The following is a 15,396-nucleotide window of genomic DNA, read 5'->3' on the forward strand; positions in this document are numbered from 1 at the left end:
CGTTACTTTTTGCTACCATTACCACTACTATCATATTACTTTGCTACTAAATACTTTGCTGTAGATATTAAGTTTCCAAGTGTGGTTGAATTGACAACTCGTCTGCTAATACTTGATAATATTCTTTGGCTCCCCTTGTGTCGAATCAATAAATTTGGGTTGAATACTCTACCCTCAAAAACTATTGCGATCCCCTATACTTGTGGGTTATCAGAGACGTATCATACATCAAGTGTTCTCAAATCCTTAAAGACTCAATCCGATAAGATAACTTGAAAGGGAAACTCAATTCATCACAAGGAGATAGAGGGGGAGAAACATAATAAGATCCAACTATAATAGCAAAGCTCGCGGTACATCAAGATCGTGCCATATCAAGAACACGAGAGAGAGAGAGATCAAACACATAGCTACTAGTACATACCCTCAGCCTCGAGGGTGAACTACTCCGTCCTCGTCATGGAGAGCTCCGGGATGATGGATATGGCCACCAGTGATGGATCCCCCTCCGACAGGGTGCCGGAACAGGGTTCCGATTGGTTTTTGGTGGCTACAGAGGCTTGCGGCGGTGAAACTCCCGCTCTAGGTTTTTTTCGGGGGTTTCTGTATTTATAGGAATTTTTGGCGTCGGTCTCACGTCAGGGGGGTCTCCGAGTCATCCACGAGATAGCGGGGCAGCCCAGGGGGTAGGGCGCGCCCTCCACCCTCGTGGATGGCTCGGGACTCTTCTGGCCCAACGCTTTTACTTCGGGGGCTTCTTTTGGTCCATAAAAAATCATCAAAAATTAGCATGTCAATTGGACTCTATTTGGTATTCCTTTTCTGTAAAACTCAAAAACAAGGAAAAACAGAAACTGGCACTGGGCTCTAGGTTAATAGGTTAGTCCCAAAAATCATATAAAATAGCATGTAAATGCATATAAAATATCCAAGATGGATAATATAATAGGATGGAACAATAAAAAATTATAGATACGTTGGACACGTATCGGTAGAGGTTCACCAAACGCGAGGAAGAACGAAGTGGCGAGGAGATTTAGGGTCTTCTACGGCGATTCCTTTGGCGGGAGGACACAGTGAAGCTAGGCAACACTCCTGCTCTCAATTCTCAGACATGTGGTTGGCTACAACAGCGAGCGAAGCCATGCTAGTGGCGTGCTTTAGACGTGTGGTGACAGAGGGTAGGGGAGGGAATAAGAGCAACTCCAACGCAGCCAGCCACCCAAACAGACGCGTGCTTTATCTGCTTTTCGTCCATTTGGCTCGGCCAGATGGACGTGCGCGTCTACTTTTTTGATTAGGGTCGGCAGGTGCGCCCAACGGGAGGCATACTCATATCCGTTCATGTGTTCAAAATCAAGTTAATGAAGAATAATTATACATAAATGGCGGGCCAAAGTCCACTTAAACATAACTAAATATTAAAAAATCCTCTAAATGCCCGCACGCTGCCCTAGTAGACCGCCTGCCTTTGCCATTGTCGTCACCACCGGTGAGGTTGATGAAGACAGGAGGCGGCCCAGTCCAACTGAATGCGGCTTCATAGGCCGTCTAGGCAGCCTCCTCCGGCTTCTGCTGTGGGGCGGCATGGCGGCGAGGTGGGCACGCTCCTTCTCCTCCTCCTCCTCCTCAAGCCGCAGTGTCTCCTCATCGCGGCGTAGCTGCTGCTCCTGACGCATTTGTCGCTCACCGTCGGCCTCCTCCTCGGCGAGCCAATGTGCCTTCCAGCGCTCAAGGTGGGCTGCCTCCTCTTTCGGCGTGAAGGCGTAGTAGCAGGGAGGCTTACTCACCCACTCACAGAGCTGTCCGATCCACGAATAGGACTCCTCGGGTCAAGTGGGGGTCGGCGGTGACCGCTTCCGCGTGGGCATTGGCTCGTGCTCCGGCTCGGCCTTGGGCTCGACGGGGGTGGCACCAGCGACGGTGGTGGGACGAACATGGGCGCGTAGATGGAGTCCCCTGCCGTGGATAAGGCAAAGGCGTGCTCCAACCCATCCCAATGGGTGTCCTCCTTGAGCCGGCTCGCCTCCAGCTCGTTCTGCAGGGCCTCCTTCAGGGCGGCTTGGTACTCCGTCTCCGCCTCCTCATCCTCCGACAATACTCTGGGGGCGCCGGTGGAACGTCGTGGTCGATGTGGATGCCGCGACAGCGCCCCTTCTCGTGCTCTAGCGCAAACCAGCGCTCCTAGTTGGGGGAGTCTGGCGCGTAGGCACGCATGGAACGGTGCTACGACATAAGGAGCTCGCGCCGCCGGCGAACCTCCTCCACGTGCGCCTGCGCGGACCGTGGCTTCACGGTCTGTTCATCTCTAATTATGGCAGTGCAACGAACACAAGAAATAATAAAAATTACATCCAGATTTGTAGACTAACCACTACTAGAAAAAAGGCTGTTAGTGGCGCACCTATTTTGGCTATTAATGGCGCATTGTAGGTGCGCCACTATTATCACGCCACTACTAATAAATAGTAATGGCGCACGCCTGGTGCGCCACTGATAATCTACATAACAATGGCGCACCACCTGGTGCGCCATTACTATGCCACCCACTAATGGCGCAGCTAAAGTGCGTCATTACTAGGCCCAGAAGTGCGCCACTGCTGTTACTCCAAGGGGCCACGTGTACCTTGTGCTCTGGGTTACTAATGGCGCACTTTTAGATAATGCACCTGAGGGAGTCCTGGATTAGGGGGTCTCCGGACAGCCGGACTATCTCCATTGGCCGGACTGTTAGACTATGAAGATACAAGATTGAAGACTTCGTCTCGTATCCGGGTGGGACTCTACTTGGCGTGGAAGGCAAGCTAGGCAATACGGATATGGATATCTCCTCCTTTGTAACCGACCTTGTGTAACCCTAGCACTCTCCGTTGTCTATATAAACCGAAGGGTTTTAGTCCGTAGGACGACAATCACAGCATACAATCATACCATAGGCTAGCTTCTAGGGTTTAGCCTCTCTGATCTCGTGGTAGATCTACTCTTGTACTACCCATATCATCAATATTAATCAAGCAGGACGTAGGGTTTTACCTCCATCAAGAGGGCCCGAACCTGGGTAAAACATCGTGTCCCCTGCCTCCTGTTACCATCCGGCCTAGACGAACAGTTCGGGACCCCCTACGTGAGATCCGCCGGTTTTGACACCGACAGCGCCACTAGTGTGTTTATTTCTGTGCGCCACTAAAGTGCAATATGGTGCGCCACTAGTATGAATATTAGGAATTATTTTTTTTGCTTTTCTAATATTTGCACAGGTTACAAAATACATTACAACACAAAATATAAACATCACAACATATAAACAACAGATTTATCGAATACAATAGAAGATTAGTCTCTGAATACAATTCATCATATTAGTCTCCGAATTCAAAATACCGAACAAAGTTAGAACATTACAAGTCTCGAGGCCACGAGTAGCGAGTTTGTCTTCACATTACAAGTCGATATCTAAACTACCATCACATAGAAGAGGGTTGCGGTCACGATGAGCATCATCGCGATGAAACTAATCTTCATCCGGTTCCTCCTCTGCTCCCTCCTCTCTCCCGCTAGATAGCGCGCGTATCTAGCTTCCGCCTCCGCCCTAGTGGTGTACCCTTTGTAACTAAGGCATAGCCTAGTGGTTGGAAGGGGCTGATGCCTTCCCACCCACCCAGGTTCAAGGCATGGTACTTGCAATTTGGGGTTGTTGCACCAACTATACTGTAGGGGGTTCCCTTACAGTCTTTCTATCAAAAGAAAACTGTTACTGCTGAAATGGTGAACCTGTCTCCGACACTCCTCCCAGTCGTCGTAGACTCCGGGAACCTTACCCTTGTACACGACATACAACGACATCTCTATGCACTAGACAAAAAAAACGTTAGTGGCAATTCAGAGATAATATATAAGCAATATATAAGTATGCAACAAAAGGATTGGAAGAGAAAAGCAACACATTAATAGCATGATTCATGGTCCTACTAATAAATAGCATCGATTACATATAAGTTGAACGACTGTCCAAACTAAAGAGACATACAAGTTCATTAAAGTTTAATTACAACATGAGCTAATCGATATTTTAGAACTACATAGCATCAATACTTTCGACTCGACTCAGGGACCGGAGCATGGATGAAGTCACCATCTTTTGTGATGGTCATGAAATCGCGATCGTTGTCAGCCTGCATTTGTAGCGTTGTTTCTATTTCACTATTGGACGGTTGATATTTGAGGTAGAACTGCCCCGAGGTACGAAGGACATCTTGATAGATGATTTCCGCAAACTCCGACTGGATGCGAAAGAATTCTTGCCGACAAGCGTGCGGCCCAATCTTTGAGATTATTTGGTAGCAGAAGGTGATTATGGTCCCGTACGATCGCCCGCATGTGATGGAGGGCGTAGTAGGCATCCTTCTGACTGCCAGGCGGCTGCTTGACGTAGGGGAACATCATTACATGGGTGAACACGTGCTTACCGTACCTACAAATTGGCCTCTTGAAGGTGCCTCCAGATTTGGCGTAGCCGGGGAGAGCATCATCAAGAACTTTCTTCATATTTGTGTAGTCTTTCTTCGACTGACGGTCCGAGGCAAAATATGTGGCCATGGAATATTTCAGGCTTAAGAGGATGAGTGTGCAATGTGTGTCACTGCACAAAACACGGAATGTTAGAAAAAAACAATCAAAATCTAAGAAATCATATGTTACGGGGCGATGAGGGGATGACTTACTCGGAAAAGTAAGGCACGAGGAAGTTATCCTTATCTGGGTTCACCAGAATGACGCCTTCGAGGTATGAATTCGTGACTTGCCAGTCCCCAGCGCTGCCCAAGATCTTGGCACGCATGTAGAAGGAGTCGACTATCACGATGTTCGGGGTCTTGTCTCTAATGATCCGCATCTCCATACTGAGCAAAAATAGCCGAATGAAGGTGTAGTGCAGCGGATGAAGGTTAAACATAGCGAAGATGTCATCAAACCGCAGGACAATCATACGCCCGATGGTGCTATCGACAAAGCCCTTGCCCTCTGGCACCTTGGCCATGAAAACGGGGTATGCCACATCATTCTCGGAGAGACGCCGCTTCTCCATAGAAAGAACACTGTCATGCAGACTCCGCATAGCACCGGTTGCAGCATTGAGCAGATTAGTCGGTAGCATCGGCCTAGCTGCCACATGCACCCTCCTCGAGATATCCTTAGATACTGGTGGCTTGTCCTGAGCACGGATCATACTCGGTGCCGGCTGGCTCGCACCCTTGTTATTTTTTCTTTTCCTTCCCTTCTGCTTCTTCTGCTGTAATGGGATCGAGTTCTGCTCAGAGACCACCTTCTTGAGTGTGTTGGGGCTGATAATATTCCACACCTCGGCTCTTTGAGTCTCGGTGAAGGCAGCAGCTAGAGGCGTCTCTTGAGAACTGAACGCCAGACGACGCCTGTTGCAATTGGGTTTCTCCACGGTACCAGCTAGATCGCGATCGTCTTTTGCAGGGTTGGGTTCTTGAGAAGGAGGCCCCAAGAATTCATCACCGTACCCATGTTCGTTGAAGTACTTATCGATGTTGGTAAATGTACTGTCGTCATCGTCGTCCAGATCCTGTGCCATATGCATGTCTGGATCAGCTGACGACGGTAGCGTTGCGGCGGTCTTGCCATGGCTTGGCGCCGGCATGACTGGCGGTGTTGTGTGTGGGGTGGTGTCCCCCGTCCCCAAATGAATCGGGCTCTTCGGCCAAAGCATGGACCAGCCTAAGCAGGCGCTGAGGGTCTGATGTCTACTACAAAACCTTCTTCTTGTAGACGTTGTTGGGCCTCCAAGTGCAGAGGTTTGTAGGATAGTACCAAATTTCCCTCAAGTGGATGACCTAAGGTTTATCAATCCGTAGGAGGCGTAGGATGAAGATGGTCTCTCTCAAGCAACCCTGCAACCAAATAACAAAGAGTATCTTGTGTCCCCAACACACCCAATACAATGGTAAATTGTATAGGTGCACTAGTTCGGCGAAGAGATGGTGATACAAGTGCAATATGGATAGTAGATAATAGTTTTTGTAATCTGAAAATATAAAAACAGCAAGGTAATTAATGATAAAAATGAGCGTAAACAGTATTGCGATGCTAGGAAACAAGGCCTAGGGTTCATACTTTCACTAGTGCAAGTTCTCTCAACAATAATAACATAATTGGATCACATAACTATCCCTCAACATGCAACAAAGAGTCACTCCAAAGTCACTAATAGCGGAGAACAAACGAAGAGATTATGGTAGGGTACGAAACCACCTCAAAGTTATTCTTTCCAATCAATCCGTTGGGCTATTCCTATAGGCGTCACAAACAGCCCTAGAGTTCATACTAGAATAACACCTTAAGACACAAATCAACCAAAACCCTAATGTCACCTAGATACTCCAATGTCCTCAAGTATCCGTGGGTATGATTATACGATATGCATCACACAATCTCATATTCATCTATTCAAAAAACACATAGAACCTCAAAGAGTGCCCCAAAGTTTCTACCGGAGAATCACGACGAAAATGTGTGCCAACCCCTATGCATAGGTTTATGGGCGGAACCTGCAAGTTGATCACCAAAACATACGCACGGCAAGACATACATCAAGTGTTCTCAAATCTTTAAAGACTCAATCCGATAAGATAACTTCAAAGGGAAAACTCAATCCATTACAAGAGAGTAGAGGGGGGGGGGGAAGAACATCATAGGATCCAAATATAATAGCAAAGCTCGTGATACATCAAGATCGTACCAGCTTAAGAACACGAGAGAGAGATCAAACACATAGCTACTGGTACATACCCTCAGCCCCGAGGGAGAACTACTCCCTCCTCGTCATGGAGAGCACCAGGATGATGAAGATGGCCACCGGAGAGGGATTCCCCCCTCCGGCAGGGTGTCGGAACGGGTCTAGATTGGTTTTCGGTGGCTACGGAGGCTTCTGGCGGTGGAACTCCCGATCTATTGTGCTTCCCGATCATTTTAGGGTATATGCAGATATATAGGCGGAAGAAGTACGTCAGGGGAGCCACGAGGGGCCCACGAGGGTGGAGGGCGCGCCCAGGGGGTGGGCGCCCCCCTGCCTCGTGGCTTCCTTGTTGCTTCCCTTACGTGGACTCCAAGTCTCCCGGGTTGCTTTCCTTCAAAAAATAAGTTCCGTGAAGTTTCAGGTCAATTGGACTCCGTTTGATTTTCCTTTTCTGCTATACTCTAAAACAAGGGAAAAAACAGAAACTGGCACTGGGCTCTAGGTTAATAGGTTAGTCCCAAAAATCATATAAAATAGCATATAAAGCATCCAAGGTTGATAATATAATAGCATGGAACAATCAAAAATTATAGATATGTTGGAGACGTATCAGCATCCCCAAGCTTGAATTCCTGCTCGTCCTCGAGTAGGTAAATGATAAAAAACAGAATTTTTGATGTGGAATGCTACCTAACATATTTATCCATGTATTTCTCTTTATTGTGGCAAGAATATTCAGATCCATAAGATTCAAGACAGAAGTTTAATATTGACATAGAAATAATAATACTTCAAGCATACTAACAAAGTAATCATGTCTTCTCAAAATAACATGGCCAAGGAAAGCTATCCCTACAAAATCATATAGTTTGGCTATGCTCCATCTTCACCACACAAAATATTTAAGTCATGCACAACCCCGATGACAAGCCAAGCAATTGTTTCATACTTTTGATGTTCTCAAACTTTTTCAATCTTCACACAATACATGAGCGTGAGCCATGGACATAGCACTATAACTGGAATAGAATGGTGGTTGTGGAGAAGACAAAAAGGAGAAGATAGTCTCACATCAAATAGGCGTATCAACGGGCTATGGAGATGCCCATCAATAGATATCAATGTGAGTGAGTAGGGATTACCATGCAGCGGATGCACTAGAGCTATATGCGTATGAAAGCTCAACAAAAGAACTAAGTAGGTGTGCATCCAACTTGCTTACTCATGAAGACCTAGGGCAATTTTGAGGAAGCCCATCATTGGAATATACAAGCCAAGTTCTATAATGTAAAATTCCCACTAGTATATGAAAGCGGAAACATAGGAGACTCTCTATCATGAAGATCATGGTGCTACTTTGAAGCACAAGTGTGGTGAAAGGATATTAGCATTGCCCCTTCTCTCTTTTTCTCTCATTTTTTATTTGGGCCTTCTCTTTTTTTATGGCCTCTTTTCTCTTTTTTTTATTTGGGCTTCTTTGGCCTCTTTTATTTATTTATTTTCGTCCGGAGTCTCATCCCGACTTGTGGGGGAATCATAGTCTCCATCATCCTTTCCTCACTGGGATAACGCGCTAATAATGATGATCATCACACTTTTATTTACTTACAACTTAAGAATTACAACTCGATTCTTAGAACAAGATATGACTCTATATGAATGCCTCCGGCGGTGTACCGGGATGTGCAATGACTCATGAGTGACACGTATGGAAGAGTTATGAACAGTGGCTTTGCCACAAATACGATGGTAACTACATGATCATGCAAAGCAATATGACAATGATGAAGTGTGTCATAATAACGAAATGGTAGAGAGTTGCATGGCAATATATCTCGGAATGGCTATGGAAGCCATAATAGGTAGGTATGGTGGCTGTTTTGAGGAAGGTATATGGTGGGTTTATGGTACCTGCGAAAGTTGCGCGGTACTAGAGAGGCTAGCAATGGTGGAAGGGTGAGAGTGCGTATAATCCATGGAGTCAACATTAATCATAAAGAACTCACATACTTATTGCAAAAACCTATTAGTTATCGAAACAAAGTACTAAGCGCATGCTCCTAGGGGGATAGATTGGTAGGAAAAGACCATCGCTCGTCCCCGACCGCCACTCATAAGGAAGACAATCAATAAATAAATCATGCTCCGACTTCATCACATAACAGTTCACCATACGTGCATGCTACGGGAATCACAAACTTTAACACAAGTATTTCTCAAATTCACAACTAGTCAACTAGCATGACTTTGATATCACTATCTCCATATCTCAAAACAATTGTGAAGTATCAGACTTCTCATAGTATTCAATGCACTTTAAATGAAAGTTTTTATTATATCCCTCTTGGATGCCGATCATATTAGGACTAAATTCATAACCAAAGCAAACTACCATGCTGTTCTAAAGACTCTCAAAATAATATAAGTGAAGCATGAGAGTTCATCTATTATTTCTATAAAATAAAACCACCACCGTGCTCTAAAAGGATATAAGTGAAGCACTAGAGCAACAACAAACTACTCCGAAAGATGTAAGTGAAGATCAATGAGTAGTCGAATAATTATGCAATTATGTAAAGACTCTCTAACATTTAAGAATTTCAGATCTTGATATTTTATTCAAACAGCAAGCAAAGCAAAATAAAATAAAGTGACGCTCCAAGAAAAACACATATCATGTGGTAAATAAAAATAGGGTCTTTTACATCTGTGTCCCTAACTCGAACCCACTACTCACATTTGCCCCTAATTCGAAAGCCTGCTCAAAAATGCCCCTCCGCCGTTACGTGCCCTTACAGAAATGCCCTTTTGCACCGTTACCGTCCGGTCAAAGCCGGTCAAAGGGCATTGACCGGCCCCAAAAAAATAGCAAAAAAATCTAAAATATCTGAAAATTTGTGAGATCAAAGATACTCATGTTCGCAAGGTGCGTGCAATTTTTCGTGCTGTTTGGGCATTCCAGGAGCTCGTGTCAAAGGAAAAACAGTAAATATGTAAGCCTGTGAATAGTAAATTCAAAAAAATAGCAAGAAAATTCAAAAAAAGTATGAAATTTTTTGGCATCAAAGAGGCTATGGTCTAAAAGCTGCGTGCCAATTTTTGTTGTGTTTGGACATTGGAGGGGCTTGTGGAGAAAAAAACAAAATCTGGCCCGGGAAAAAACTTGGGAAAAAATGACTATTTTGTTTTTTCTTGCGAGAGCTCCTCGCAAGTCATTTGATCACAAAAACTTGCAAGCACCTTGTGCACCCAAGCCTCTTTGATGCCAAAAAATTTCATATTTTTTGAATTTCCTGCTATTTTATTTCAAATTTACTGTTCACTAGCGTGCATATTAACTTTTTTCCTCGCCACGAGCTCCTGGAATGTCCAAATAGCACAAAAATTTGCACGCACCTTGCGCACATGAGTATCTTCGATCTCACAAAATTTTAGATTTTTTTAAATTTTTTTGCTATTTTTTCAGGACGGTCAAAGTTGTTTGACCGGATGGTAACGGCGCAGAAGGGCTTTTCTGTAAGGGCACCTAACGGCGGAGGGGCAAATTTGAGCAGGCTTTCGAATTAGGGGTATATCTGATTAGGTGGTTCGAGTTAGGGACAGAAATGCAAACGGCCCATAAAAATATATCTCCAAGTAAAGTTACCGATGAACGAAGACGAAAGAGGGGATGCCTTCCGGGGCATCCCCAAGCTTAGGCTCTTGGTTTTCCTTTAATATTACCTTGGGGTGCCTTGGGCATCCCGAAGCTTAGGCTCTTGCCACTCCTTATTCCATAGTCCATCATAACTTAACCCAAAACTTGAAAACTTCACAACACAAAACTTAACAGAAAACTCGTAAGCTCCGTTAGTATAAGAAAGAAAAATCACCATCATAAGGTACTGTAATGAACTCATTCTAAATTCATATTGGTGTAATATATATTGTATTCCAACTTCTCTATGGTTCATACCCTCCGGTACTACTCATAGATTCATCAAAATAAGCAAACAACACATCGAAAACAGAATCTGTCAAAAACAGAACAGTCTGTAGTAATCTGGATCAAACGTATACTTCTGGAACTTATAAAATTCTCAAATAAATTTCTGGACGTGAGGAATTTATCTGTTAATCATCTGCAAAAGGAATTAACTAAATAGCACTCTCCAATAAATAATTGCAGCAATTATTGTGAGCGCTAAAGTTTCTGTTTTTTTACAGCATGATCGCAAAGACTTTCCCCAAGTCTTCCCAAAGGTTCTACTTGGCACAAACACTAATTAAAAGAATAAATACACATCTAAACAGAGACTAGATGAATTATTTATTACTAAACAGGAGCAAAAAGTAAGGAACAAAAATAAAGTTGGGTTGCCTCCCAACAAGCGCTATCGTTTAACGCCCCTAGCTAGGCATGATGATTTCAATGATGCTCACATAAAAGATAAGAATTGAAACATAAAGAGAGCATCATGAAGAATATGACTAGCACATTTAAGTCTAACCCACTTCCTATGCATAGGTATTTTGTGAGCAAACAATTTATGGGAACAAGAATCAACTTGCATAGGAAGGTAAAACAAGCATAACTTCAAAATTTTAAGCACATAGAGAGGAAACTTGATATTATTGCAATTCCTACAAGCATATGTTCCTCCCTCATAATAATTTTCAGTAGCATCATGAATGAATTCAACAATATAACCAGCACCTAAAGCATTCTTTTCATGATCTACAAGCATAGAAATTTTATTACTCTCCACACAAACAAAATTCTTCTCATGAATAATAGTGGGAGCAAAATCAACAAAATAATTATCATGTGAGACATAATTCTTTATAGCATACAAGTCATCACAATAATCATCATAGATAGCAACTTTGTTCTCATAATCAATTGGAACCTCTTCCGGAATAGTGGAATCATTACTAAATAAAGTCATGACCTCTCCAAATCCACTTTCATCAATATAATCATCATAAATAGGAGGCATGCTTTCATCATAATAAATTTGGTCATCAAAACTTGGGGGACAAAAAATGTCATCTTCATCAAACATAGCTTCCCCAAGCTTGTGGCTTTGCATATCATTAGCATCATGGATATTCAAGGAATTCATACTAACAACATTGCAATCATGCTCATCATTCAAATATTTAGTGCCAAATATTCTAATGCATTCTTCTTCTAGTACTTGAGCACAATTTTCCTTTCCATCATTCTCACGAAAGATATTAAAAAGATGAAGCGTATGATGCAAACTTAATTCCATTTTTTTAAATTTTTTATAAACTAAACTAGTGATAAAACAAGAAATTAAAAGACTCGATTGCAAGATCTAAAGATATACCTTCAAGCACTCACCTCCCCGGCAACAGCGCCAGAAAAGAGCTTGATGTCTACTACACAACCTTCTTCTTGTAGAGGTTGTTGGGCCTCCAAGTGCAGAGGTTTGTAGGACAGTAGCAAATTTCCCTCAAGTGGATGACCTAAGGTTTATCAATCCGTAGGAGGCGTAGGATGAAGATGGTCTCTCTCAAGCAACCCTGCAACCAAATAACAAAGAGTCTCTTGTCTCCCCAACACACCCAATACAATGGTAAATTGTATAGGTGCACTAGTTTGGCGAAGAGATGGTGATACAAGTGCAATATGGATAGTAGATAATAGTTTTTGTAATCTGAAAATATAAAAACAGCAAGGTAACTAATGATAATAGTGAGCGTAAACGGTATTGCAATGCTAGGAAACAAGGCCTAGGGTTCATACTTTCACTAGTGCAAGTTCTCTCAACAATAATAACATAATTGGATCACATAAATATCCCTCAACATGCAACAAAGAGTCACTCCAAAGTCACTAATATCGGAGAACAAACGAAGAGATTATGGTAGGGTACGAAACCACATCAAAGTTATTCTTTCCAATCAATCCGTTGGGCTATTCCTATAGGCGTCACAAACAGCCCTAGAGTTCGTACTAGAATAACACCTTAAGACACAAATCAACCAAAACCCTAATGTCACCTAGATACTCCAATGTCACCTCAAGTATCCGTGGGTATGATTATACGATATGCATCACACAATCTCAGATTCATCTATTCAACCAACGCATAGAACCTCAAAGAGTGCCCCAAAGTTTCTACCGGAGAATCACGACGAAAACGTGTGCCAACCCCTATGCATAGGTTCATGGGCGGAACCCGCAAGTTGATCACCAAAACATACATCAAGTGAATCACGTGATATCCCATTGTCACCACGGATACGCACGGCAAGACATACATCAAGTGTTCTCGAATCTTTAAAGACTCAATCCGATAAGATAACTTCAAAGGGAAAACTCAATCCATTACAAGAGAGTAGAGGGGGGGAAGAAACATCATAGGATCCAAATATAATAGCAAACCTCATGATACATCAAGATCGTACCACCTCAAGAACACGAGAGAGAGAGAGAGAGATCAAACACATAGCTACTGGTACATACCCTTAGCCCCGAGGGAGAACTACTCCCTCCTTGTCATGGAGAGCACCGGGATGATGAAGATGGCCACCGGAGAGGGATTCCCCCCTCCGGCAGGGTGCCGGAATGGGTCTAGATTGGTTTTCGGTGGCTACGGAGGCTTCTGTCGGCGGAACTCCCGATCTATTGTGCTACTCGATAGTTTTAGGGTATATGGATATATATAGGCGGGAGAAATACATCAGGGGAGCCACGAGGGGCCCACAGGGTGGAGGGCGCGCCCAGGGGGGTGGGCGCCCCCTGCCTCGTGCCTTCCTCGTTGCTTCCCTTACGTACACTCCAAGTCTTCTGGATTGCTTCCGTTCCAAAAATAAGTTCCGTGAAGTTTCAGGTCAATTGGACTCTGTTTGATTTTCCTTTTCTACGATACTCTAAAACAAGGAAAAAACAGAAAACTGGCACTCGGCTCTAGGTTAATAGGTTAGTCCCAAAAATCATATAAAATAGCATATAAATGGATATAAAACATCCAAGGTTGATAATATAATAGCATGGAACAATCGAAAATTACAGATACGTTGGAGATGTATCAGGGTCATCACATCATCTTCGTCAGCCCCAGGGGGTCGATACGGAGGTAACATGTCGTCGTAGCCCCGCAGCACCTGAACCAGTTGAACCCTATATACGGTGGGTGGCATCGGATTATCGTGGAACACGGGGTTGCCCGGTTGAACGATTCTGGCCTTGGCGACATCGATCAACTCACCGTCCACGAAGTGCAGGAGAGTGCATGGAACGTTGGCGGCACCCTGCGAAAACATGTAGGGCGTCAGGGATGCCCAGTCAAAGGCAAGGAGATGAAGTCATCGGCCGAGGCTTAGTTACCGTGATGGCGTCGAGCTCGGCTAATGTCGAGGCACCGCCAACGGCGAGCTTGCAAGTGACGGAGGGGCCGCTTGCTACCGAGGTGCCGGCCGGCGTATTCTTCCCACACCCGGGTGCATTAAGCTCCAATGCCGGCTCCGCCTCCGAAGACACCAATGGCGCCTTCGCCGGAGGCACCAATGGCGCCGGCGCGTTGCGCGAGTTGCTGCCCATGAAGCTGGGAATCGAGGGCGGTCCCTGTTGGCTGCCCGCAATCCACCCCGCAGCCCCTCAAGCAAGGTAGGCATAATGGCGGTGATCGTCACTCCCACTTGGTCTCGCACTTGCTCTTCTACTATCTCCAGAATCCGCGCCACTTGTGCCTTGACTTCTTGAACCTCGCGCTCCTGGCTTTCCGAGATGGTCTTTCTCTCCTTTCGCCCAGCAGTATAGTATTCCGACCATTTCATGGACAAGCTTTTGCCGGCCACACGACCAGCTGACGACGGCTTACTGAACTTATCCTTGTGTTTCATTACGTTCAACGCCCTATTTAAAGTGGTGTCCCAAGGGCCAGCCGGGGAGCTCTGAGACGACCCCGCGCTACTGCTTTCAGTTTCCTATGGAAGGAACATGAACCATTTAGAAATTTGGCTTCATTAATTAGAATGCAACCATATGGAGCTAATTACGCAGGGGTGTATTCCTTACCACAACAAGCTCAAGCGCCTTGGTCTTCAGATCCGTGGTAAGCTCCTTTGTTACCGGGTCCACCTTGTACCGGGCCCTGACATAGTTCTTGGTCTGCTTGTCACGGTATTTATCGAAGAGGGGCGGTAGGCCTTGCTCGGCACGCTCCGCGTCCTCCTTGTCCCATATAGGTTCCACCACTCTGTAACCACTGGGACCGAGTTTGTGGACCCCTAAGTTCAAGTCCCGCATATCTTTCCCCCACTGACTTGATTCCGCGGATGCGTTGCTCTCGCACTTGATCTTGAACTCCAGGTAGTCAGCTTCGCTGATCGAAGGATATGTCTCCTTGATCTTCTCATAACTATCACCACTTAGAATCCTTCTCTTCACCGCGGCTCTCCAAGTAGCCAGGGCCGTGCTCATCTTCGTGAGGGCGACATTGTTCACTTTATTCCCTGAGAGGCGTGTGTTTGTGAAGTCACCGGGAAACTTGTATCGTTCGTGCAGCTTTGTGAAGAGGAGGTTGCGCAAATTACCTCGGTCACGATGCCTTAGGTTCTCGATGTTGATCGAGACGGTGCTCCGGAGAATGCACCCGAGTTGTCCCACGTACCCACTGACTAAT

At 44.9% G+C, this 15,396-nt stretch overlaps 1 pseudogene; it reads right to left on the bottom strand.

The window, feature by feature from the left end:
- Positions 1 to 1,433: 1,433 nt before the first annotated feature.
- On the bottom strand, positions 1,434 to 14,614 carry LOC147964400 (uncharacterized; annotated as a pseudogene).
- Between the last annotated feature and the right edge of the window lie 782 nt (positions 14,615 to 15,396).

This window comes from Triticum urartu, chromosome 6A (assembly GCF_056163025.1).
Source record: "Triticum urartu cultivar PI428250 chromosome 6A, HENAU_Tu73, whole genome shotgun sequence".
NCBI classification, from domain to species: Eukaryota; Viridiplantae; Streptophyta; class Magnoliopsida; order Poales; family Poaceae; genus Triticum; species Triticum urartu.